Raw genomic sequence first — 26,300 nt, 5'->3', positions numbered from 1 at the left:
GCATCTCAATCGCTAGAGTTAGTTCACTCTGACATTTGCGGACCTATGAATGTGAAGGCACGTCATGGCGCCTCTTATTTTCTAACATTTATAGATGATTATACGCGATATGGTTATGTGTATCTGATCGCTCACCGCTATGAAGCCTTGAATTGTTTCAAGCGTTTTGTAGCAGAGGTTGAGAATCAGACAGAGAAGAGTTTAAAGACTCTTCGCACTGACCGAGGACGCGAATACTTATCTGAGCAGTTCAAAGAATTTTGTGAAAATAAGAGGATACGCAGACAACTTACTATTCCTTATACACCTCAACAAAATGGTGTAGCTGAGAGAAGGAACAGACCATTATTAGACATGGTTAGGTCGATGATGGCGCAGGCAAACCTCCCAATATCTTTTTGGGGAGATGCTTTATTGATTGCGACATATATCCTTAACCGAGTGCCTTCTCAGTCAGTTTCCTCAACCCCATATGAATTATGGAAAGGTGAAAAGCCCAATTTGGAGCATTTGCGCCCTTGGGGTTCAGCTGGTTTTGTTCATAACACTTCTCATAGATATGGGAAGTTAGGTCCAAGAGCTAAGAAACATATCTTTATAAGGTATTGTGACAACTCTAAAGGCTATGTGTTGTTTGGTGAACATCCTAATGGAGGAATGACTGAAATAGAGTCCCGTGATGTGAATTTCATTGAGAATGATTTTCCTGATATTGGTGACACTAGAAAGGATCTTGATCTCCATGAGTTGGAGGTAAGCAATGACATTTTACCATCTTCAAGCGAGGGTGGGGAATTAACTCCTAATCATGTGATCGCTGAAGATAGTGGGAGTGTCCTTCCTAGTGGGAGTGTACCACTAGATTCTCAAGATCCTGAAATACGAAGGAGCAAACGAGGAAATGTTCCCAAACGACATTTTGAGGTTGAAGGGACTGCCTTCGTATGTTTGCTAATGGACTTAGATGAGCCTGCTTCTTTTAAAGAAGCGATGTCTTCCTCAGCCAGTAACGAGTGGATGGCTGCTATGCAGGATGAGATGAGCTCAATGGACAAGAATAAGGTTTGGGAGTTAGTTGACCTGCCGCCTGGGCGCAAGACCATTGGAAACAAATGGGTCTTAAAAATTAAGCGCACGGCGGATGGTTCAATTGACAAGTATAAGGCGCGTCTTGTGGCGAAGGGCTATACCCAACGAGAGGGGATAGACTATGATGAGACTTTCTCCCCAGTGGTGAGATTTGTCTCTATTCGCCTGCTTCTGGCTATTGTCGCACAATTGGATTTGGAACTTTTCCAAATGGATGTAAAGACTGCATTTCTCAATGGAGAACTAGACGAGGAGATCTATATGGATCAACCAATTGGATTTGAGGTCAAAGGACAAGAGCGCAAAGTTTGCCGCCTAAAACGTTCTATTTATGGCCTCAAACAAGCGTCTAGACAGTGGAACATTAGATTTCATGATTCAATCGTCTCCTTTGGTTTTGAGATGATTGAAGAAGACCACTGTGTGTATCTGAAACGGTCCAAGAAAAGTATTGTTATCCTATCCTTGTATGTTGACGACATTCTCATAGCTGGAAACGATATGGACTCCATTGCCGCCACTAAGAAGTGGTTGTCTTCTAAATTTGAAATGAAAGACATGGGAGAAGCAAATTATGTGCTGGGAGTTAAGATCATGAGAGATCGCTCAAGAAAACTTCTGGGTTTGTCTCAAGAGACTTACATTAAGAATATCCTTGAGCGTTTTCGCATGAGTCAATCCAAACCCATTGACACTCCTATGGAGAAAGGATGCGTCTTATCCCTTGATTTATTTCCTAAGAAGATAAAGAAAGAGAGTATATGTCCACAGTGCCTTATGCATCTGCGATTGGGAGTCTGATGTACGCTATGTTGTGTACGCGTCCAGACATTTGTTACGCAGTTGGTATGGTCAGCCGTTATCAAAGTGACCCTGGTCCCGCTCATTGGAAAGCGGTGAAACGGATTTTACGATACTTACGTGGAACCTCTGACCTCATTCTCTGCTACCATGGTGGGAACCTAAGACTTACAGGTTATGGCGATGCAGATTGGGGCAATGATAGAGATGAGTGCAAGTCCACCTCAGGTTATGCATTTATCCTTGGAGGTGGAGCTGTTTCTTGGAGTAGCAAGAAACAAACTTGCGTGGCTCTATCCACAATGGAGGCTGAGTACGTCGCCTGCTCGACTGCTGTACAAGAAGCTGTTTGGTTAAGGAAATTCCTTGGACGATTAGGTATTACTGCTCGTGCTATGGAGCCTGTGCTTGTTTATTCATATAGCACTTCTGCTCTAGCATACGCAAAAGACCCTAAGTATCATGGAAAAACCAAACACATTGACATCCGTTATCACTTTATTAAAGACAAAGTTGCGAAGGGTGAGGTAGTTTTGAGACATATCTCCACTGGTAGTATGGTTGCTGATCCTTTAACTAAGCCCATTGCCAGGGATGTATTCCTTTCTCATATTAGGAGTATGGGACTACGTAGGATTTGATGTGTTTTAATTTGCCTTTTTGTAATTGACTTTATTTGTTTGTTAATAAGAAGTTATTCATTACTTTGTGTTGTTTTTGAATAATCATTTTACGCACTTTAGATAAATGTCACAAGGCTTGGATCAGCCTGCTCACACGGGTGATTCGCCTTGGCGCTGAGGTAGCGAGCAAGATGAGACATCTAAGTCCTTGAGCGCGGAGGTAGCGCATTAGGACGTGTATATATTTTTGGCGCCAAGATGGCAAGCAATAATAAAATACCTATGTTTATCATATGTCGCCTTAGACAGAGCTAAGATGAGACCTTAACCAAAGGTCGATCATAGAGATCTTGTCCATGACTCTATGTTGCCTTATTGGAGCCGAACGTGAGATTTCAGGCAGGCGCTTAGAGAGCGACTGGGCTGTAAAGCTCAGGTTAGACGCTTGTATAGCGACTAGACTAAGGTTTGTATGGCGTACGTCTATCATCTAGACACGTGACATGCTCTTTTTATGAGAATACGTCATAGTATATATTTCATACTGTATATGCAATAGCTGACCGATAGTGGGAGTGATGAATGAATCCCTGCTTCATCACTGTGTGAGCCACTTGGATCATTATTTTGAGCTTATTTTTACCCTTTGTTACTTAAGCATATGTCATGCAGAGGATACTTGATGACGCTACTTTAGCATGTTTTACTAGGACCTTCACTAATATGGTTTTAAGGGGCATGTCTAGGAAAGTGGTCAAGTCTAATTGAATTGACATGAGTGCGTAAGGAAGATAATTGTGATAATACACCAAGTCTTGTGACTCATTGTTGGCCAGCGAATACGTTGTATTAGTTATCGACGTATGTCATGAGTACATTACATACTGAGGGATGAAACATTGCTTCTATGAGGGATTAAGAGTGTTTCATTTGGTGTAGTTCAAGTTATCTGGGGTATATATATATATACGAGATGCTTCTGGGTGTAGCATTTTTGTTAGTCAGGTGATGACTTAATAATCTTGCTCCCGTAGCTGTACGTTCTTTCTCGTTAGGTCGCACGTCCCATCTCCTGTATGAAGGGATTGAGTACTGAAGAGATTGAGAATGCTTATGTGGTTTTCATGCCCTGTGTGGGCGAGTGGAAGATGTTACAATTATCTAAAATTATTTCCATGTAATTTCAATAATTATCCGCCCACTTGGGGTGGACACTGGCCTGTTAGCTGATTGGATAAAACCCATATCTCAGTTAAGAGATAAGGATGGCAGATGGGGATTGTGGTCTTTGAATTTGAATTCAAACAGAAACCCAATCTCACCACACTTCTGATAACTCTCTCTAGGAAACCACAAGAAAAAGAGAAAGTTTGATGGTAGACTTATATATAAACACTCGTGCATATACTCTTGAGTAACTCGACTTAGACAATTCACCAAAAAAGTCTGGGAGCTTTGGGATCGTGGAAATCTTGGGATCTGACTTTCATAGCAATTCCCTTACCTTGGAGACACAAGAACGTGCACAGAAGTTGTGATTTGCGTTCCAAAGCAGCTGGGTTGATTACTGCACATCGAGGCCGTAACATCGAGGTGGTTACACTAATTCAAGACACTTCCGCACGGTAAGTAATCTGAACTGAAATTTGATTTCCAATTGACATTCGATTGCTCACTAATTGCTATATGAAATGTCAACTGTTACATTACGGAATGTAAACTATAGCATTGATATAATTATTACAACAACAAACCCCCATCCACAAAATCACTGGAACTAAAATCCACCACAAAATTGAGCTTGAAATAACTCCAAGCCAGAAAAACAAAATCCCATCCCAACCCAGCACCATTTACAGACCAAAAAACCACCATTAAAATCTTAGCCCTAGGCCCCCTAACCATTTATAAGCCACTAAACCACTAGAAACCCAACCCCTCCGCCCTTAAACTCGCCAAACTAAGAACCACCCAACTAGAAATTCACTCCAACCAAAACACCCCAAAAGAAACGGATCCACTTGAGGAAAAGATAGAGAGAGATATTTACCCGGCCTCAAACTGCTCCATATGTGTTGATATTAGGGTTAAAAGGGACTTCAAGACTTGGCGACAGAGACGAAGGCAAGAATGATTAGTGGATGAACGAATAGAAGAAGTCACTACTACAATAATGTAAATAGACAACACTTAATAGATAACGGTTTTGTTAAAACTGTTGTCTAGTTTCAAAGCATAACGGTTTTTAAAAAAACTGTTGTATTAATACATGGAATCTCATGATTTTTGGGTTGTTGATTGTTTATGTTTTGTCTAAACAACGTTTTTAATTTTTAAGCATTGTGTAAGCGCTAGATTTATAAAAAATTTACTGTAGCTTAGGCCGGTTGTGTAATGTCCCATTCCTTATATTTTCACATTACCTCTTCCACTTAGTCAAAATCCCTCTCTTTCTCAAACCTCTTGATCTGCTCTCTCTCTCTCTACCACTATTAAACTCTCTCTGTCATGTCGCACACCCACCCCCTAGTCCAGCCAAACTCTCTATGTCTATGTCTCTGTCTCATTTCTCTTCTTCATTTTAGCCACCATGATTACAATTAAACAGATTTCATGCCCACTTCCAGAAAACCCCAAAAAAATTAGGGATTTTGATACCCGCTTCAAGATTAAGGTAAGATTGGCAATCGGATACACGAAGAGCTCACGGAGTGGAAGGTCAATCCTCTGGCAGGTTTCAATGTTCTAGTCTTGGCCCCGATGGTGAGTTTTGAGCTTAGCTTGTTGGTAATTCCATCTGGGTTTGTGTGTTTTTGCGCGAATCAAGCTGCAGCAGTAGTGTTGTTTCCTCTACTACAGTTGTTCTTCCACCTTGTTGAAGTTTCATCGGGTTTTACTTATCTTTCTGTCTATTTCCTGATTAGGTTCTTCTTCAAAGTTAGGGTTTTCTTCTCCTTTTTTGTTTAAATTTCGGTTTAGATGTTTTAATTTTGGGGGTTTTGTATTTTTGTTTGCTGGGTTTTTTTCTTCTTTGGTGTGATGGTTATCTTGTTAATTTTTTAAAATTTTTTTGGGCAAGGTTATGATTTAGTTTTCTGGGTTTTTGATTTTGATTTTTGTGGTCACTTTTGGCAAATCTTTTTGTTTTATACCTTCTAAGAAAGGGAGATCGAAGAAAAAAAATTGTGTTTATCTTACAGGAAGTAGAGGAGTTTTAATTATTTTTTTTGTCCTGGGGAGTCTTTACAAAATAACAAGTCAGAGAATTAAGTTCATAAGTCAAGCATTGTTGTAACTGGGCATACTTACTTAGATTAGGGACCCTCAATAGTTCTACATAGCTCCAAATCATTGTTTTTTATTTCCAAATCTGATGGATCTAGTAATTTGTAGTAAAAATTTAACTTGTATACTTGGGTTTGTTTTGTCTTGGCCCTTATTTTAAATGGCCTGCATTTTGCAGAATTAATGTTACAACTAATATAGCAGAGTGGGGAGGTTTAAAGGTTGGGAAATTGATATAGCAGAGAAAAAGAGAGATAGAGAGATAAAAGAGGGGGAGAGAAAGAGAGATAGATGAAGAGATAAGGAGACTTCATGATTGAAATTTGAAAGCAGGGGTTGGAATATGGAGGACTAGCTAGATGGTGATAAATAAATTATAATAAAATAATGGGTTAAATAAAGGTTAAGAAGAACATGGTTGCAAATTGGAAGTAGCAAGAACCCCTCTCCTCTAATTTTGAAAGCAAGCCAATTCCTTTTGACTGGAGGCAAAGAAAAATAACAAAGCAATCGGCGTAGGCAAGATCACTTTACGCATGTCTTTTTTTGCATCTTTTTGATCTTTCTTATCTTTTTGTTCAGAAAATAAATATTTGGTGAAAGCAACCACTTACTAGCTGTCTCATGTGCAAGCTAGACTATTTTCTTTTGGGTTTAACTTGATCTTGTATCTACTTTTGGGCTGACTTGAACTTGTTTGCCATGTGTATTTGTAGACTTTGCAGCACCTAAGAAAACTTGCAGCAAACATTGCTACGTGGGGCTTGGAGCAAGAGAAATAATTTTTTTATTTCTTTGGTAGTTTAATCCCTTTCATGTGTCCTCTTTTTGCTGACTTTGGATTTCCATACTTTTCCTTTGTCTTATACCAACAGTAGCTGACCCTTTTTATTAATTTGCAGGTGTCAACTAACTGAAAAGGAATTCAATACCCCCATAGTCCTCCATGTGAGACTTCAAAGAGTGAGGTTCCTTTTCTTTATAATGGACATAATTTCTCCATCCTTTTTTTTTTCTTGGTGTCTTTTTTTCCATTCTCTAATACATGCTTTTTTTTTTGGCAGGGAGGGAAGAGAAGAGACCATGTTCTTGATTTATTTCTCCAGGTGCCAACTGCCTCTTTTTTTTTTTGCTATTTTTTTTTTTTCATATGACTTTGTTGAAAACCTGCTCTTTCATCTTGCAGCAAGCCACTCCAAAATCAAGACTTAAGACACAAAGAAGATGAGTCACTCCTCTTTTATCTTGATGGCTGCAATCCCTTTTTTTTTTTTTTTTTCTTTTAGCAAATCACAAGACTAGCTTGTGTTATTTTCCTGCAGGAAAGGTGCCGAAGCAAGCCATATCTCCTTTGGAATTTAAAGTGAAAGGTCAGACCTCCATATATATATATGTATTTATACATCCAAGAAAAGCATGTGTATTCCTCAGTGGCTTTTGTTATTTGAATTGCCTTGTGATTCAGAATTGTACCAGGTACTGATGGCAGCAGGGGATACATTTTGAGCAACTGCCTATGACTAGCTGGAGATATGGGCTAAGAGGACTGGGTGTGAAATTTCTTTAGTGGAGGTTAAGAATGATAAAATTGATGGGCCACGTGTGCTCTTTTAACTTTACAGGAAATTGGACATCTATCAATGTATACTTGTGAATAAAAGTTGTGCATGAAACAATTTTTCGCTAACTATGGTTTTTTTTTTTTAATGGTCTTTGGGTTAACTTCATAGCCAATATGTACTTGAGTGAATTTTTTGTATCTTACATTAGCTGAATGGTTTGGGTATTGATGGATGGTTGGGACGACAAATGAATATTTTCACTTATGATGATTTGCAATAAATTGGACTGGAGATGTATAATTTTATAACTCGATATGCAAGAGAACCACTCAAAATTAACTTGTTTATCGGTAGGTAAATTGATAGATCTTGCAGATATGGTTAAATGACTTATGCAAAACAAGAACATAGAATTTTTTATTTTTGTCTCAGCATTTTTAGTTAGAACTTTTTTAGCTTGATCTTTTAGTTTCAATCAACCTACTTTGCTTTCTTTTTTTCGTTTTAATTCTTTGCAGGTTTATTAAAGCATAAGGTCAAGGAAGCCTACTTCTATCATCAAAGTTCTAAATCAGGTTCCCAAGTATTTTCATACTTCATATTATGAAAGGAAAAGGAATCCTATTGAATTTTTTTTATAGTAAATTTAAAATAATAGAGTACAGCTTAGAAGTCTAAATTTTGGTCAAAGCCAAATACTAAACGATGATGTTTCCTTGCTAAATAGCCATATAGAAGTACTGTGATTTAATGAGTTGTTAGCACCTATTTTTTTGGTTATTTTAAATACTTACTGATGAGAGTACATTTTCTGCAGACTGCAACATCATATTCAAAGAGAGCATTGGAATGTGCATCTTACCTTTGTATGGCCACATACTTGATGCAGTAAGTGATATCTTAAAATAAGGTTCTAGTGAAATCTCATTTTCTTATAATCTTAATAAATTATCTTATTGCCAGCCCATTTCTCTTCAAGCACTCTTGAAAAGGGAAAGGAAGAGGAATGACAAGAAAAAGTCAAAGCAAAGGAAGAAGAAATTAAGAAGGGAAAAGATAGTATTAAACGGTTTATATTGGTTGCCCTGTCTGATTTTTAGCTACAAGGCTCTTGTAATTACAGTATTGTTTCCTAAAATAAGTTTTAAATGAACATATAGACGGTTGGCTGTGTCTGTTTTTTTTCAGTATAATATATGTAACAAGGTTTTTCCCAAGTGTCTCTTGAAAATTTCAACTTGTAACTTTTTTTTTTGTATGATTTCAGGTTGCAGTGAAGTGAGCATCACTACAAAAAGTCATTCTTGATATCATAAAAGGAAAGTGGGAGCAGGAGAGGGACTAAGTTCTGCTTGCCACCATTGATGACTCTTGTAAGCATGTTGAGATTTATTAATTATTTCTTAAACAAGCATGCATTTGTAAGTATGATTGTACATGTAAAAGAGTATTATATGCCAAATTAGATATGGTAATTACATACTGCTTTTCAATCCTCTAAATGGGTCTTCTTAAACAGAATTGATACATGCATGCCATATGACTCACTGCAGATTAGCTTCCTACTATTTCGTATCTTTCTATTGGAATTTCTTAAACTTGGGAATGTATCTTAACATTGTTCTCTGAACATCCTACTTTTTGTGAAGCTTTTTCTTGTTCTTTGTATTTGGAAGTCTAAGTTCCTGCCATGTGTTAGGACAAGGTTCTGTTGTGACAGTAGCTAATTTTATTGCATTTATTTTTGGGAAATATCTAGTCTTAGTAGCTAATAATTTGATGTAGGACAAGAAATGGTTTTGAACATTGAGGACCGGACCTCCCCTTTGAGGACATGTTTCATTTTGTTTAAAATGTGCTTTGGATCAATTGTGTAAAAACCCTTGTTAATTATGATGATGATGGATTAACTTGATGGTTATGACAAGTTAATTGTTTTTTAAGTCAATTAGATCATTAATTTGTTGGTTGATGATTAACTTGATGGTTATGGCAGGTTAATTGTTTTTTAAGTCACTTAGATCATTATTTTGATGGTTTGTTCTTGCTTTGTATGTTTGTTCTTTCATTCAGGGGTTTCCTCTGCTCCTTTTTTTTTTTTTTATTGATTCATTCAATTACTAAAAAAAAAAGGTTAATTAAACAAAAATGTTGAATTTCTTATTGGTGTATTCCCTTATGTTAATCCCTTTGTTACTCCAAGGTTAATTTCAGTGGGAAAGGAGAAAGGACAACACCTACTCACAGGACCAGATTGATGAAGTATGCGCTGAATGGGCGGGCTTTTTGGTGCGCTATATGTAGATCCAATACGTACTCCTCACTTCCCTAAGTCCGCCGGCTGGGTTTAACAAGCATTTTTTGGTAAATATTTTGTATAGCTAACTAGCTAGGCTGTGTAGACATGCAATATTATGATGGGAGCAGTTCATTGACTAGCTAATCTTGCAAAGTCAGATATTTTGGTATGTATATGGCTAACTTTGCACGATTACTTAGGTTAGACCATGTCATCCCTAGCTTTATAGTTTTTGTAATCAACAAGTACTTTTTGTAGTTATCAAGTTACTTATAATTTTTTGGGCTATACATTAATTGGAAAGGGATGTGTGAATGGGTTTGTTATCATGATCGACTTTGTAAAATCAAATTCCAATTTAATGAATTCATGGATCTTTTTGAGTTACCAATATTTGTGGATTACTTTGGATGCAACAAGCAGGGATTTAGTGGGATTTAATTCCAATTGGATATGCAAGCAGGGAATTAATGGGGATTCAATTGGATGTAAGCAGAGATATTAAAATGTGAATCAAACAAACACCAGTTTTCAATTTAAAAAAATTATGTTAATAAATCATAGACAACGGTTTTAGTTAAATAACCATTGTATAACACACCTACTAACAACAGTTAAAACGTTTATTAACCAAAAAATTGATGTGTATCATCTATTTATACAACATTTTTGAAAAAAAATTACTTGTCATACGCATAACTTAACATCACATATAGTTAAAAGAAGTTGTGGAAAATATGATTACCCAACGGTTTTAATATATAAAATGATATGTATAAGTAATTAAAATAACATGTTTTAGTAAAAACTGTTGTTGAGTTTCTTATGTACAAACATTCATGCCGGTTTTATACTTAATTATGCAACGGTGTTTCTTAAAATGGATGTTTAATAGTACTTTGGACAACATTTATAGCACATAAGTATTATTTAATCATTACTAATACAATAGTTTTGTATCTGTAAACGTTGTGTATTGGGTTTCAACACAACTGTTTAAGCTGAATATCATGCATTTTGGTGGGTACTAGACAACAGTTTTAAATTATAACTGTTGTATTAATCCATTTAAACAACGGGTTTTGACCGTTGTCTAAATATACTATAGTCGTCACTCGCCTAGACGACGGAATTTTGGGTAAATAGACAACGGTTTTTCACCGTTGTCTATTAACTTTATTGTTGTAGTGAGTGATCGATGCGGACAATGAAGATATATCGAGGGAACTGCAGTCTAAGTGTTTAGAGGATGAAGATGGAGGTCGAATGGTGTAACACCCCGAACCTCGGGCCCATGAAAATACTGAACATCAAACTGTTCAATCTGCTTTCTCTTACTTTTGAGCCATGCACAACAACATAAGTAAATATAATTCTGTCAACAACATTTTAAACAAACCACTGAGTAAAAACAATTAAATAAATCTTTCTGGGTCCCACTGACTCGTCTCCCCCCCCCCACTGCTTCCTCAGTCTGCTTAACCTGCAAAACACAATTCCTACACCACATCCATGGTGTACCGGGTTATACAACAAACCCGATAAGCCCACTAGAGCTCGTATGAGTGAAATGACATAAACAATAAACCTCAAAAGTTAATCCATAATAACACCCATTATTACTGATTCACATCACAATTTCATCACAAATCATCCAAGCATCAAAATAAACATAATTCCTCATTCTGGCAAATCAATTGCCTAAACGTCAACTATTAACCTCAATCTCGAATCATTCACATCCTAACTCATAATCTCAATGCATAATCCATTCATCAATTCCATCCTCAAGATTCAAGCCTAGACTTACTCAGTCCTAGTCAAATCAAGTCCTAGCAAACAAAAGCACGCAAGCACACATCAACAAAACAGACTATCTAATTTCACTCACGTCGCTCTTTGAAATCCCCCAGCTTTAATATCTTTTCACAAATCCATTTTTTAAATCATCTCAAAACTGTAATTCGAACTCTGAAGAATAAATAGTATTTTCAAGTTGTAAAACTGTTAAAATAACTGAAATAAAAACACAATGCTCTACTGAAACTGTCATTTAAAATATTTACTGATGTAATTTCATTTCGCAAAATGCTCCACAAACTGATATCTCATGCCACACTAGTACCCGGGGAACTGCTGGTCATACACTGCCGAGTCATCTCTAGGCAAGTGCATAGCAAATCTATACCTGCTGTGATGTTGGTCATACACCGCCGACTTGGCAAGTGCAGAGCAAATGCTGGTCGTACACCGCCTACTAGGCAAGTGCAGAGCGAATATCATGCTGGTCATACACCGCCAATTAGGCAAGTGCAGAGCAAGTGCTGGTCGTACACCGCCGAATCATCTCTAGGCAAGTGCAGAGCAATATATACCTGCGTGCTGGTCGTACACCGCCGAGTCATCTCTAGGCGAGTGCAGAGCAATACATACCTGCTGAAGGGGGTACTAGTATGGTGGTTTGAAACCGCTTCTGTATATCTCAATCAACCACCTCTCAAAAACTACTCCTCCAGATAAAAACTGAAATTTAAATCTTTCCATAAATCCGCTTAAATACAATTAATCTCAAATCGTGAAAGCTGCTCGATCAAAAATCATTTTCTAAAGGACAGAAATTCATTAATAAAACTTCCCCAAAATAATACCAAAACCTTTTCCAGAAAACTGTCCATACTCAAATAAATCAAGAAAACCAAGGATCCACTCACAGTCTACCTTGAACTATACTGAAACCTTTCCGAAATTGATTCCTACTCACGACCCCTTCCTCACTTGTTTGTCATTCATACTCACAGTCTATTGTATGATAATTGCTTAATCCTCACTTAATCCTTTAGTCTCAATCTTCGTCAATTCCTTCTCATGGTTTGAACCCTATACTTGGCTTCCTTTAACATAAAGCATCAAATCACACAAAACTGACGATTCATCTACGGTACTCAACAATATAACTAAATAAGTTTCACTCACAATTTAACTACGTAAAAGACCGAAATACCCTTCACGGTGTCATTGCTCGGATACCAAATCCGGCAGCATAACGGCATCGGAAATGAGATTTCCCGAGCCCATGTACCTGTTAAGACCAGACAACCAACCATATACAATAGATTCTTTAACTAGCTGTCAAACAACCGAAACAAGCGGCCAACCACCACACACGGTGGCTGCCCGGCCATAAACAACACTCAAAAATAAACCCAGATAGTCACCGAACCTAAAATTAAGCTGCTAGAACTCTAAGGAAGTGGAAAAATACAAGAAACCATCCAACCCGCCGCCACGAGGGGCGGGGCCGACGGTGGCAGCGGCGGCACAAACCTAGAAATATCCAAATTCAACTCCACACAATCCTAATTATATAATAGAACCTTCAATTGCACATAAACATCACAAATTTGAGTCCAATTTCAAGATATTCAAAATAGACCCAAACCCTAAAATTGAATTTCTAAAATCTCAAAATTGAACATCAACACCTTAGGGGAAAGATTACCCGTACCTAGAGGATCGATTTTGTCAACTGGACCGACGGCCAAAAGTCACCGGAAACGCCGGAATCGACGGCGGAAGCCGCCGGCTTTTGTATCGTCGATCCACCGCCGTGAGCGATCACCGGAGGAAGGGGGTGACGCCGCTGAAATCGCCGGAGCCTGGGGAAGAGAACCCAAGTGGTCGTCGGCTTCGAACTCGCCGGAAAAATCGAGTCGCCGTCGAGAGCTTCGTTCAGAAACTGCGTCGCTGCGCCGCCGTCGCGGCTTGGTTGGCTGATCAGACCCCACTGGGAGGTCGGCGGCGTGGAGGCGAGTCCAACGCCGGTCGGATCACTGAAATCCGGCGCCGGACGACCGAGGGTCGAAGAGAGAGATCACGGGGAAGAGAGAGAGAGCCAGCCGAGAGAGAGAAAACCAGCGGGGAGAGAGGAGAGAGAGTATCCAGAAATTTCTGGATTTTGGGTATTTAAAATCTACTTCCGTAAAAATTACAAGTTTGCCACTCACTTCACAAGCCCGTATCTTTCAGACCGTAGCTCCGATTGACGCGTGCCGCATGTCTACGAACTCGTGGGCTCGAGACCTTCCCAACGTGCCCAAAGTCAAAGACGAAATTCCATTAGTTTTAAAAGTCAACTTTGGGTCGGGTCGTTACAAATGGGGCTGAGTGTTGTGAGTGTCTGAAAGTGGGTGAAGTCGAGGGCTTTGACCCAAAAAGACTTAAGTGCGATTTTTTAATTAACGCGGGCTTGAGCTTTGTCAACTTACAAAGAGCCGCAAAATTGTTATTTTTGTGAAACTTGCCCAACACAACGGTTTTGACTAATACCATTGTGTTTAATAATTTAGGAAAAACCATCATCCTAAATATCATTGGCTATTGTACCTTCATATAACGGTATTTATAAAACCGTTGTGTTATGAATTAAGATAACGGATAAAATAAGAACCATTGTCTATTGACCGTTGTCTATTTATATAATTGTAGTAGTGTTATTCTAAGGCTTTGAAGGACAATCTTAATACCTAGGCCGAGAGTAGCATCAAGGGGAAGTAAGAGCAAGAGCAATTTGAGAGACCATTCAAGAGAGGTATCACATTCAACCCTCCTTTGAATATAGTGCAAGATTTTGTACCACCACTTCCATATCCTCAAGTTTTAAGAAAACAAGAGGCTAAGGCTAAGAAAGAAAAAGAGAAGAATGAGCTTCTTCAGTTGTTCAAGAAAACATTCTACTTCTCAATTCCATCAAGACCATTCCTTCCTATTCTAAGTTCTTGAAGGACCTATGCACAAACAAGAGGTGCAAGACAAGCTTTGTGAAGAATTATAATGTGGTGCTAAGTGAGCAAGTGAGTGTCGTTTTGCAAATGAAGCTTCCACCTAAGTTGAAGGATCCGAGTTCCTTTACCATTTGTTGCACTATTGGGAATCAACCTGTAACGACCCAAATCAAATTCCACTAGAAATTTAAATTTTGTTTAACTATCACTACAAGAAAAAAAGGTTTGGGTGAATTTCGTCGAATCAAATTCCTCTCCCAAAGTCGAATTTCGTCGCCCAAACGTTTGGGCGACGAACTGAGTTCGTCGACAGTTTGGTAGCCCAACACTATAGGCGACGAACTAGTAAATTTCGTCGCCCAAAGATACTTGGGGCGACGGATTTCCTTCGTCTCCTAAAGCATATTATTCCTCGCCCAAAACATGCTTTGGGCGAGAAATAATTAGGTTCGTCGCCCAAAGCTTGTTTGGGTGACGAACTTGTCCATCGCCTAAAAATGCTTTGGGAGAGGAATAATTAATTTCCTCGCCCGAACATTCTTTGGGCGACAAACCTAAGTATTCCTTGCCCAAAATATGTTTAGGCGACAGAATTGTTCGTTGCCCAAAGCATGTTTAGGCGACAAACAATTTCGTCGCCTAAACATATTTTTTTTAAATTTTTTTTAAAATTTAGATTATATATTTGAATTAAATATTTTAAAAAAATCTTTATTCAAAAACTATATAAAACAAAATTAATAAATTTATATATCTAAATATTCATACAAAGTAGGAACAATTTAATACTGTATGCAAATATAAACGGTACATACAATCACTAATGGCCCCTTAGGTCAGTAGCATCATCAGCACCGGTGGAGAAGTCTGGCATGCACTGGTCAATGTTCGGTGGCAGCACAAACTCAGGTATAATCCTGGTCAACTGGCCAAACATCTGCTGCATCTGATGCACCTTACTCGTCTGCTCCGCATATGCCCCTCTCGATTCTTCTAGTTGACCCTTCAACAGCTGCACTTCAGTGGACAGGTTGACTAATTTTGCAGATGGCTGAGACGAAGACCCAATGCTGAGATCACGAACCCGACCCGCTTCCATTCCCTACCACGCCTAACACCCAGTGTTTCCGTCTTAATACGAAGACCGGTATCACGATTGGGGACTGAGATCGGCGCCAACGGAGTGTCTGGAGGGTACTGGCTGGTCACCTCCTCCAAATAACTCGCCTTCTTGGCGAGCATTTCAACCTTCAAAATGTTATACACAAGTTAGAAATTAGGAAATCAAATACAAATATTAAAAATTGTTCAATAAAACTAAAATATAAAAAACTAACGTGCTTCGCCATGCCCTTGTCGTTGTCGGGTCGGCCATAAACATCCCCGTAGTTGTCGAGCTCCGGAAATTGTGAACCAGCCTGAAAAAGAATGTAATGTTGACAAAAACTCAAACAATACTAAGGAATATATATAATAAATTAAATAATGGCGCACTTGACGATACGACTCCACCCGGTATGAGAAGGGCATGAAACCACCATGATGATCAATCCTTGCGGGCGCTTTCCGGTTCTTAAGATTGGCATTCGACTTCTTCTGTTAAATATTAAGCAAATTGTAAATGTATTAGTGCGTACACAATAAAGGAATAACATAAGAAAAAAGATTTTTGAAGTCTTAAAATGATATAATATACCAAAAATTCTGGACTCTGAAAATGAGTGCACAACCACTGCCACTGATCAAGTCGAGATGCCATCTCTGGAGGAGGGCTGGCCAATGCCTCAGCTACCAATCCAAACATGTTATATTCCTTGTGCAGCTCATGCTTCCATTGTGTGCAAACTTTTCTCAATAACTTCTCCATATACCTAGCTACATCTGGATCCTCCATCCGAATGTCATAGTTTACTTGAAAAAATAATTATTAAATTGTTAGGAATGATCAAATTAATCATTGTGTATTAATTGAAATATACTCACAGAAATGGAGCCTATAATGCTCTTCTTGATGGCGTCATCAACCTTTTCCCAACTGGGGAAAAGCATGGGGCATTCGGCATGGCTAATCGCCCCGACAAAGGAAGCGAAAGTACTATGGACCTCCTTGCTCAGTCGTAGGTGATCTTGCTGAAGAACGATTCGAATCCTCTCGTTCGTCATGCGCGTGATTTGGGACGCCTTCAACCCTCTACTTATCCCCCTCGTGGTTTTGGTACCTAGAAAAGCAAATATAACATATTAATTTCACAGTAATCTTATAATATCTAAATAAAATTAAACCTAAACACAAGTGTTGTGAAAACATTTTTCTTACTCTCTGATGATGAGGCAGTACGAGTGGATGATGCAACATTATCATATACACCATAACGGTGACCACGTCGGGCTCTCCGTGCCGACTGAATCGCAGACCCAGTACTGGATGAGAGATTTGGGGCTATCGCCGGGGTCGATTCACCCTGGACTATGAGGTCGGGCTGTACTGCATGCAGGGGCAGGCTGGGCTGCAGGGGCGGACATGGATTCTGAACTGGACCTCCGAGATCCACCCCTTTTCAAGATCAAACTCATCTGCACAATTCAATAAATATTTATGTTAGTCAAAAAGAAAACTAAAGTAATGTCTTACTAATCTGAATCATCATTATCACTTACTAATCTGAATCACCATTATCAATTTCTAATCTGAAACACCACTAGAAATACTCATTTCATCATCATCATCATCATCATCGATACCATCATCATCATCGATACCATCATCATCATCGATACCATCAACATCATCATCTTCATCTTCATCTTCATCATCTTCATCATCTTAATCGTCAACTTGCCGTAGAAATCTACCGTGCAAGTCTCCAAGTTCTCTACACAAACCCTGCTATTTTGAGTGCTCAAGATGACATCTCGTTCTACAGTTAAAAACTTAACTCCATTCACATTACATCAGGAAAACGTTTCAACCCATTGAATGCCACTCGCCAAACTCATTAACTCTTTGTATAATGGCGAATTATCATTAGTCAGCTTTTCCATCTGTTAAAAGACAATGTATTTAATATATTACAAAAAACATACAAACACATGAACGAACTGATCATTATTGTCAATAATCACTTACATGTTCCTTAAACCATTTAGGAAACAATTTTCGATGCTTTTTCTGTACACGTTCCTTGTCCCATCTTGGATAGTCGCGTTTCATTAGTTCCTCATGCTCAATGTGTAAGGAGTCAACTTCTTCGCAATTGTTGAGTATGAACCAATGAGCCACCTCCATATCGTATTTCGAGAATTCAACAGCTGGTTTAGGGGCTTCGCCAAATGGTCGTGTAACTTGAGAAAAAACAGAAAGTGACTCATTTTTTAAACCACCATCGTCGTTGCGTTGGGGCCGATTGAATGACGTCTCAACACTGCTGAGATACTTTGCACAGTAGGTGATGGATTCATTTGCAATGTATGCCTTCGCTATGGAGCCTTCAGGGCGTGCCCTGTTTCAGACGTACATTTTGTAATTACCCAACATTCTGCAAATGTAAGTACATAGTGAGAAAACGTTTGTGAGTAACATAGAGCTAAATTTGGAGAATAGTAACAAAAAAGTTTAGGAATTGTTACCTTTCTATTGGGTACATCCACCGATAACTGACCGGCCCAGCAAGAATTGCCTCTTGCGGTAAATGTATCATCAAGTGAATCATTATATCAAAAAAGGCCGGTGGAAATATTTGTTCAAATTTGCATACGATGTACACAATCTCATCTTTCAATTTTGACACGTCCGACACACACAACGTCTTAGCGCATATATGCTGAAAGAATCTCGACAACCCAACAATCGATTCAACCACATCTTGGGGCAAAAAATTTCGAATACCCATCGGAAGCAGACGTTGCAATAAAACATGACAATCATGACTTTTCAAGCCCAAAATTTTTCCAGAGTCGATTTTCACATTTCGTGAGATATTGGTCACGTATCCATCTGAAAATTTGACCGATGCATGAAACTTTAAGAATTCTTTCTTATCCCCAGGCATCACTGTATAAAATGGATGTTTCTTTATCATTTTATCACCCTTCTTCGTTAACCACAAATGTTTCCTGATGCCCATTTCATGTAAATCTTGTCGGGCCTTAATTGTGTCCTTTGATTTTCCCTCAATGCCCAAAATTGTCCCCACCAAACTTTCGCACACATTCTTCTCAACATGCATTACATCGAGATTGTGCCTGATTTTCAACTTGGACCAATACTTCAACTCGAAGAATATCGACTTGTTCGTCCAATTTAGATGTGCAGGTGACCTTGGCATATTTCGTTCTTTGTTAGAGGGATGTTTACCAATTCGGCCAAATTCTAAGTTATTCAACTACCTCAAGATGTCATCACCAGATAACTCTTTAGGTTTCATGCCCATCTCCTTTTTTCCGTCAAAGGCCTCCTTACTGTGACGCCATTTATGATCCCCCGGCCACCATATTCGGTGGCCCATATAACATACTTTACCACTGTGCCAAGCGGAAGTTATATCCTTATTACAAGTAGGACATGCCATATAACCTTTGGTGCTCCAGCCTGATAGATTCTCATAAGCTGGGAAATCATTTATTGTCCACATGACTGCCGCATGCAAGGAAAACATTGTTCCGGTGGACTTATTATATGTCAGCACACCATTTTGTCACAATTCTTTCAGCTCATCAATCAACAGCCGCAAATATACATAGATCTCCTTGCCAGGGGATTGCGGTCCCGGAATTAATAGTGTCATAATTGTAAATTCTTTTTTCATGCATTTCCAGGGAGGCAAATTATAAGGAACCACGACCACTGGCCAAGTGCTGTGAGATGTGCTCATATTTCCGAATGGATTAAATCCATCACTAGCAAGTCCTAATCTGACATTTCGTGGATCTGCTGCAAAATCTGGATATATTTTGTCAAATTCTTTCCATGCGCTTCCGTTTGCAGGATGTCTCATCACATCATCTTCAACCCGCTTATCTTTGTGTCATCTCATGTTACTTGCAGTATGTGTCGACATATACAATCATTGCAATCTTGGCTTAAGTGGGAAATAACACAACACCTTTTGCAGAATCTGTTTCTTTCTCTCTACAGACTTGTTCTTATATCTCGGCTCATTGCACACAGGGCATTTATCCTTCCCTTAGTGTTCTTTGTAAAACAATACACAATCATTCTTGCATGCATGAATCTTTTCATATCCTAAACCGAGATCTTTCAACACCTTATTCGCAAGATAATAGGTTTCAAGTATATGATTGTTCTTCGGAAGCATTTGTTTCAAAATCCCATCAACTGATCATAACTTCGATTCGAATGTTGATTAAGTACTTTCCAATGCATTAACTCCACAACAGCAGTTAGCACTGAGAACTCTTTACAACCAGAGTACAATTCCCGCTGAGCTTGTTTCAACAATCTCTCACACTTATCAAACTCTTCTCTTTGGACTTCGGGCAACCCATCATCTTCATCCATATTATTGCTCTCTGTATCATCCTGATTGACTTCATGATCAAGCGATGCATATGGATAAGCATCGTTTATTATGCCCATCACTTGGTCATTATTATCACCAATAGATTCAGTAGGCTGCAAAATTGTTCGAGCATACGAGGAATTCGAAGCATAAACTCTCGGTTCACCATGATAATACCATGTCGTATAGTTGTGTGACATCCCATATTTCACCAAATGAATTCTGACTTCACGCACTGTCTTCCATAAAGTGTTGTCACAATTCTAGCACGAACACTTTATATTATTCTGATAATTGACATGTTCCTGTGCAACTTAGATAAATGACTCGATCCCATATAAATATTCATCACTAACACAATTCGTATTACGTATCCACTGTCGGTCCATGATGCCTGTGTCCATATTACACGACAATTAGAAAAAGATTTGTCACCCTTCTTTGTTTCCTTATGCCTCTGGTAAGGGCCCTATCCCATTCGATAATGCACATATGTGTCGTGGTTGTTGGCTCGCAGACGTAGTTTCGATCTGGGAAAATTTCGGCAGCATCTCCTTATGGTTCTCCAAGTGCACGACGTAGATATTTAAAACAAATATCTAGTATGCACTCGAAAAACACATAGGGAGATGTTGCCGAAATTTTCTCAGATCAAAACCACGTCACATGAACCGCTAACCACAACACATAATTGTGCACTCCCAAACTGTCCATGGGTAATTTGGACAATTCAAGAATCATATTGGAGCGCAGTCATGCCCAGCGTCCATGCGTGCATCCAACAGACTCTCGAACAGGTCTAAGGTGAATTTAAGTTTAGTGTACAAAGTTATCCACTGATAACTTCGCACGACTAGTTGAATGTACAAAGTTATCGACTGATAACTTCGCACAGGCGCTTCGTGCCACATGACCTAACCCAGTACTCGAGGAGTGCTGGACTACGTCATCGGGAATTTTGCAATTACAACTAAATTAAATGTATCATACAAACTAAACTATAATTAATCTAACAATATATATACAAGCATACAAACAAACTATTAAATTTTAGCATTTAAGAACATACAAACTAACTAATCAATTTTATAATTAATTTTAACATACAAACTAATTCAGTAAAAAAGTTTAATACAATTATATATGAAACATTAAATACTAAATCATACAAAAACTTAACTAAAAGATAGATTAAACACATACCTCACCAAAAATGTAATTATCCTTCACAACAAATGCAACACTATCCTTCCTTCACCGAAAAAATAAATCATTGTCAAATATTAGCCCAACATCAATCTAAATTCAGATTTCACTACCAAACTACTAAATTTAAAAAAAACCACAACATTAACAGATTACCACAAAAATCAGAAATTTCACAACCAATTTATGCAAAATTCACAACAAGTGCAAATTGTCCAATCCTACAAATACAAAATTCACAATATTAGAAAACATTAAAAACAGAAAATAACAAAAATTAATTAAAATAACTGAAATTGAAAAAAAAAAATACCGTGTGTGGGGGGGGTTTGGTGAGCTGGGAGGGTGGGGGGGTGGGTTTCGGTGGAGGTGGGTTTTCGGGGGAGGGTGGGTTTCGGAAGAAGGGAGGAGGAGGGGGTGGGTTTTCGGGTGGAGGGGTGGGTTTCCGATAGGGGGGTGGGTTTTCGGGATAACGAAGGAAGGAGGAGGGAGGAGGCGGGACGACAAGCCGACAGTCAAGAGGAGGGAGCAGCGACAGCTGAGAGGGAGGAGCGAGAGCTGAGAGGCAGGAGTGGAGTGAAGTGAAAATTATGAAACCCAGAAATTGGGTTATAATTGAAAGACTTTGGGCGACGAACAGGATTCCGTCGCCCAAAGAACCTTTAGGCAAGGAATTGATGATTTCGTCGCCCAAAGAAACTTTGGGGCAACGGAATCCTGTTCGTCGCCCAAAGTCGTTAACTTTAGGGCACCGTTTCATCCTGCCAAAATTTCAGACTTTGGGCGACGAAGTATTCGTCGCCCAAAGTTGATTTTTGGTATGAACCATGGTCGTTCATACGTTCAAGCTCCAATACCAAACTTCTACATCTCCAATTGACCAAACTTTTTGGAGGAATGATTTTTGAGTGAGAAACTAATAAATGAACGGTTCAGATCTTTAAAAACACAATCGACATATAAGGTTCTACATATAAATCAGTGGATTGTACACTTAAATAATAAAATTCTATTAACTCTTTCGTTAAAAACTTGTAGCTTCAATAATTATGAAGACCACAACGTGATTATCACGATCAGAGCCATTCTTCATATACGTTCATACCCAAAGATCAACCCTGCAAAAAATCGGCTCAATTGGAGTTCATCTACCCGTTCGATTATTAGTATAAGAATTAAGATCGTTCATACACCCTAAACGCCAAACCTAACTTGTACATCTCCAATTGAGATAATTTTTTGCATGGATGATCTTTGAGTGGAGTACTAAGAAATGATCGGTTCGGATCGTTAAAAACACAATAGAAAAGTGATCTTCTACATACAAATACACTTGAAGAGTATAATTCTATAGCTTTTTCGTTGAAACTTTGTCGATTCAACAATTGTGAAGACTATAATGTAATTTCAATGATCGGAGCCATTCATTTTATTCGTTTATACTCAAAGATCATTCCTACAAAAAATCGCCCAAATCAGAATTCATCTACTTCATCGATTAGTATTAGCAAATTCTTGATCGTTCATACATTCGAGCACACCCCAATTCTTGATTGTAATGCATTATTTTTATGGACAGATTATGCATATCCTAAGGACAACATGTCACACCCCAATCCTGAATCAAATCTAATATCTAGGAGTGAAGCGTGACTTACGTCATAATCGCAGATTAATAAAATTTTTTTCTACAATTAGGACGTGAGAAGAAAATAAAATAAAATAAAATAATTGAAGATACTAAGTAAAGTGAAAATGAAAAATAGACTTTATTTAGCAAACTACTATTCCAAGAGTACCATACTAGATGTTCATCTTCTTATATATATTACAATGTATTGATAAACAAACAAAACATAGTACTCCAACAAATTCTCTAAATTTCCCTTGGATATTCCACAACATTGGTCATATTTCCGTCACCTGCATGATTTATTAGGGTGTGAGCTTTTAAGGCTTAGTAGGGTATATTGATCCCTCATGGCCAGTTATCACATTTAATCAATGTCTCAGTAAAAAAAAATAATTACAGATATTGATTTCAATTATATGCAATGAGAATGTGTGTACTCACTCCTTAACCATTCCCGTTGACACATACCCAAGACAAACAGGCCTACACGTCCCATACCGTGCATCCTTCCACTGTGGCCCCGAATGTCCCAAGTATGAGCCACCACCCGTCCGTCCCTTAAGCCCAAATATTTTGAATATAATTAATTCCACTTTTTCTTCAATAATTCTTCCACAAATCATGAGATCATCAGGTACATCTCTCTTTCTCCATGGTATCTCTAATAAATCACGAGACCACCAAGTTCATCTCTCTCTCTTCTTGGTGTCTCAATTAATCATTTTCTTAACCTTGTTCACAATCACACTTGCCTTATGCACTTATGATTATGCATGTAAAGATAAACATTAATGCATGTATAGAGAAATTAAATAGTACATGCATAATAATTTAACCTTACGCAATTTGAGTGTATCACAGACTTAGGAATTTCACAGTGCATACACAAGATTAATAATAAAAGCTTATTCACAAATATAATGCACTTGATACATTTAATGAAGAAATAACATCACAAGTAATAAAGATAAATTATCACAAGAAAATAAATCACACAACATGACACAAGGATTAATTGTAATATAGTCCAATCATTGGGGAAATAGAGACCCTACCTTAATTTCTTGAGCACGAGTTCCTTCTTGGTCCATTCCTATGTGTTCGGGTCTAAAAAGTTTAAAAAAATATAGTTTAGATATAACTTAATCAAATTTAAATTTATTTCACTTTTTAAGGAGAGTGTAACTCACACTCTAACTTAGAGGTGTCGGATTGGCACAAAACTTGTACCAATGGACTCGTATCGAAAAATAGAGTTAGGAGGGTAAAAAATTGGGCGAAACCGGTCGCCGGAAACAGCCGCATGCGCCACCACGCGCCGGCGGTGCGAGTGGGGTGGCTGGCCGGTCACTGTTCATCGTCTTCTTTAAACAGTCCCTGTTTTCCAGATTTTCCAGTTTTTTTATCTCATTTTTGACTCGACTTTTGACCTATCAAACCTTCACTAAACTGAGCAAACTTATACTTGTTTTAAAGCTCTGCATCACCTCTTTACAACCATATAAAGAACATGAAAAACTGATGGTTAAAACTGAAGTTATAAGGCTCGAAAAGAGGCTATACGAACATGCGAATTTTCTGGAAAAATTTCCAGATTTTTCATATTTCTTTGTTTTTCATTTTCCTTCAATTCCAAACCGCAAAACATGTTTCTAAGGCTATAATAAGGCTATCTACAACCTAATTTTTAGTTTTACAACATAAAAGAAAGGTGTGTAAATAAAATTATAAAACAACATGTTTTAGAAAAAATTTGTTAAGGACACCCATGTTTTCCATGGGTTCCTTAAACTCACCTTTCTTTATACCCCCCTTGAGTTCTATAGAGGCTAAAATCTGTGAGTTCCGACAGTAAAGAAAAACCATAGATGACAAAAGGGGTTAGTTTAAGGAAAGTTTAAAGAAAACTTCTAAGATGAAATTTCAATTTCTAACCTTACTAGAGTTTCTAACCTCTCTTTCTCTTCTTCTTCTTTCTTTCTTATTTTCTTCCTTTGGGTTTCGGTTATGTCTAGGCAATCTAGTCCAGCTGCTGGACTCTTTTTATTTTATTTTTTTCTTTCTCTTTCTTCTTCTCTTTTCTTTTTCTCTCGGGTTTCTTCTTTGGTCTCCTCTGTTCAGTTTTCTTTTTGCTGCTCAAGACTATTCTTAAGCATACCTTATAGTCTAATTGGCATGCATTTTCAGTTAAGAAGGGATGTATCTAATGATTATGTAGATAAGGACTTATCCCCTAAAGGAATCATCACCCTTGATCAAGGCTTAGGTGTTCTAGTTTTGAGAAAGCTGATGGAGTTGGTTATTATCTCTTTTTTTTTTTTTTTTTTTTTTTTTTTTTTTTTAAGTTGGGCTTTGTATGTTGAAGAAAATTGGGCTAAAGCCCAAACATTAGAAATGTAGCCCAAAGTTTATTTATCTATTTATTATTATATTTATTATTATTATTTAATTTTTTATATATATTTTTTTTTAGGACATTACACAACAATTCATGGCCGATCGATTAACGAAACCTTAAGCCGTGTCACGGTGGTAATAGGATGCGAGAAAGGTATAATTGGTATTTGAGTATTTTGCAATGTTTTCGTTTTGGGTGTATACTAAATTGGAGTTAGGTTGATGGTTGTTTTCGGTGATGGTTTTGGATAAATTTCATCCCTAGGAACCCCAATTGTTGCTTAGAATTGAAAGTTTGAGTAGATTTGATGAATTTGGTATTTTAGTTAAACATTTGGATTTGGGGCAGTCGCTTTGGGCGGCACCCACATTGATTCTGAACCCCCACTACCATTTGTGAATAAAGGATTAGTTTTGGGCAATTGTGGAGTGAGTTGTTGATCATGTTGAATGTGATTGGAGAAGCCGAAGTTGTTTTGGGACTAAATTGAGACCTTGTTGATACCAAATTTCTCTAAAATAAGCTTTTCGACCGAATTAAGTCTTGTGCAGATTTTCTTTTAAGTTTAGGATTTGTTTGGATGGTTGGTGATGTTGGTTAGAGCCAAGAAGCTTTGGGGAATTTGAGGAGGTGTTTGTGAGTTTAATTTGAACGTCGTAAACCGTCGAGTTAGAACGAAAGTCGGGTGTGACGTTAAGTTGAGCACACATCTACATTTAAGTGTTTTGAGTCGGAACTAATTGTATTTCTTTGATTGTTTATTTATAGGCAAGACGAACGTGGCTCGTGACGATCAGGCAGAGGATCGAAGTTAGGGCTATCTTTGTGAGTGGACCTTTGTTTCCTTAAATGATTTATGAAATTTGCGTTTTATTTTGATTAATTGAGTTTGATTTAGAAATAACAAGTGTGAGTGAACCTTGGTTTTCAAATGAATTTATAAAAATTCATTCATTCTATTGTGCATAATATCTTGAGATGATTTGGGATTTGACCAATGGCAATGGATTTCGGATTTCAAAATGCGTTCATAAATAAGTTTTAAAACCTAGATTTACATGTTGATTTTTCTGAGTTGTTGGACTTTGGAAAAGAATCTAACTC

At 38.0% G+C, this 26,300-nt stretch overlaps 1 pseudogene; it reads left to right on the top strand.

Annotated features, from left to right (window-relative positions):
• Positions 1-1,898: 1,898 nt before the first annotated feature.
• Positions 1,899-2,531, top strand: LOC147283301 (secreted RxLR effector protein 161 pseudogene; annotated as a pseudogene).
• Positions 2,532-26,300: the final 23,769 nt, after the last annotated feature.

This window comes from Dryas octopetala, chromosome 5 (genome assembly GCF_963921425.1).
Source record: "Dryas octopetala chromosome 5, drDryOcto1.1, whole genome shotgun sequence".
Taxonomy (NCBI): Eukaryota; Viridiplantae; Streptophyta; class Magnoliopsida; order Rosales; family Rosaceae; genus Dryas; species Dryas octopetala.
This window is presented reverse-complemented; position numbering and strand designations above follow the sequence as displayed.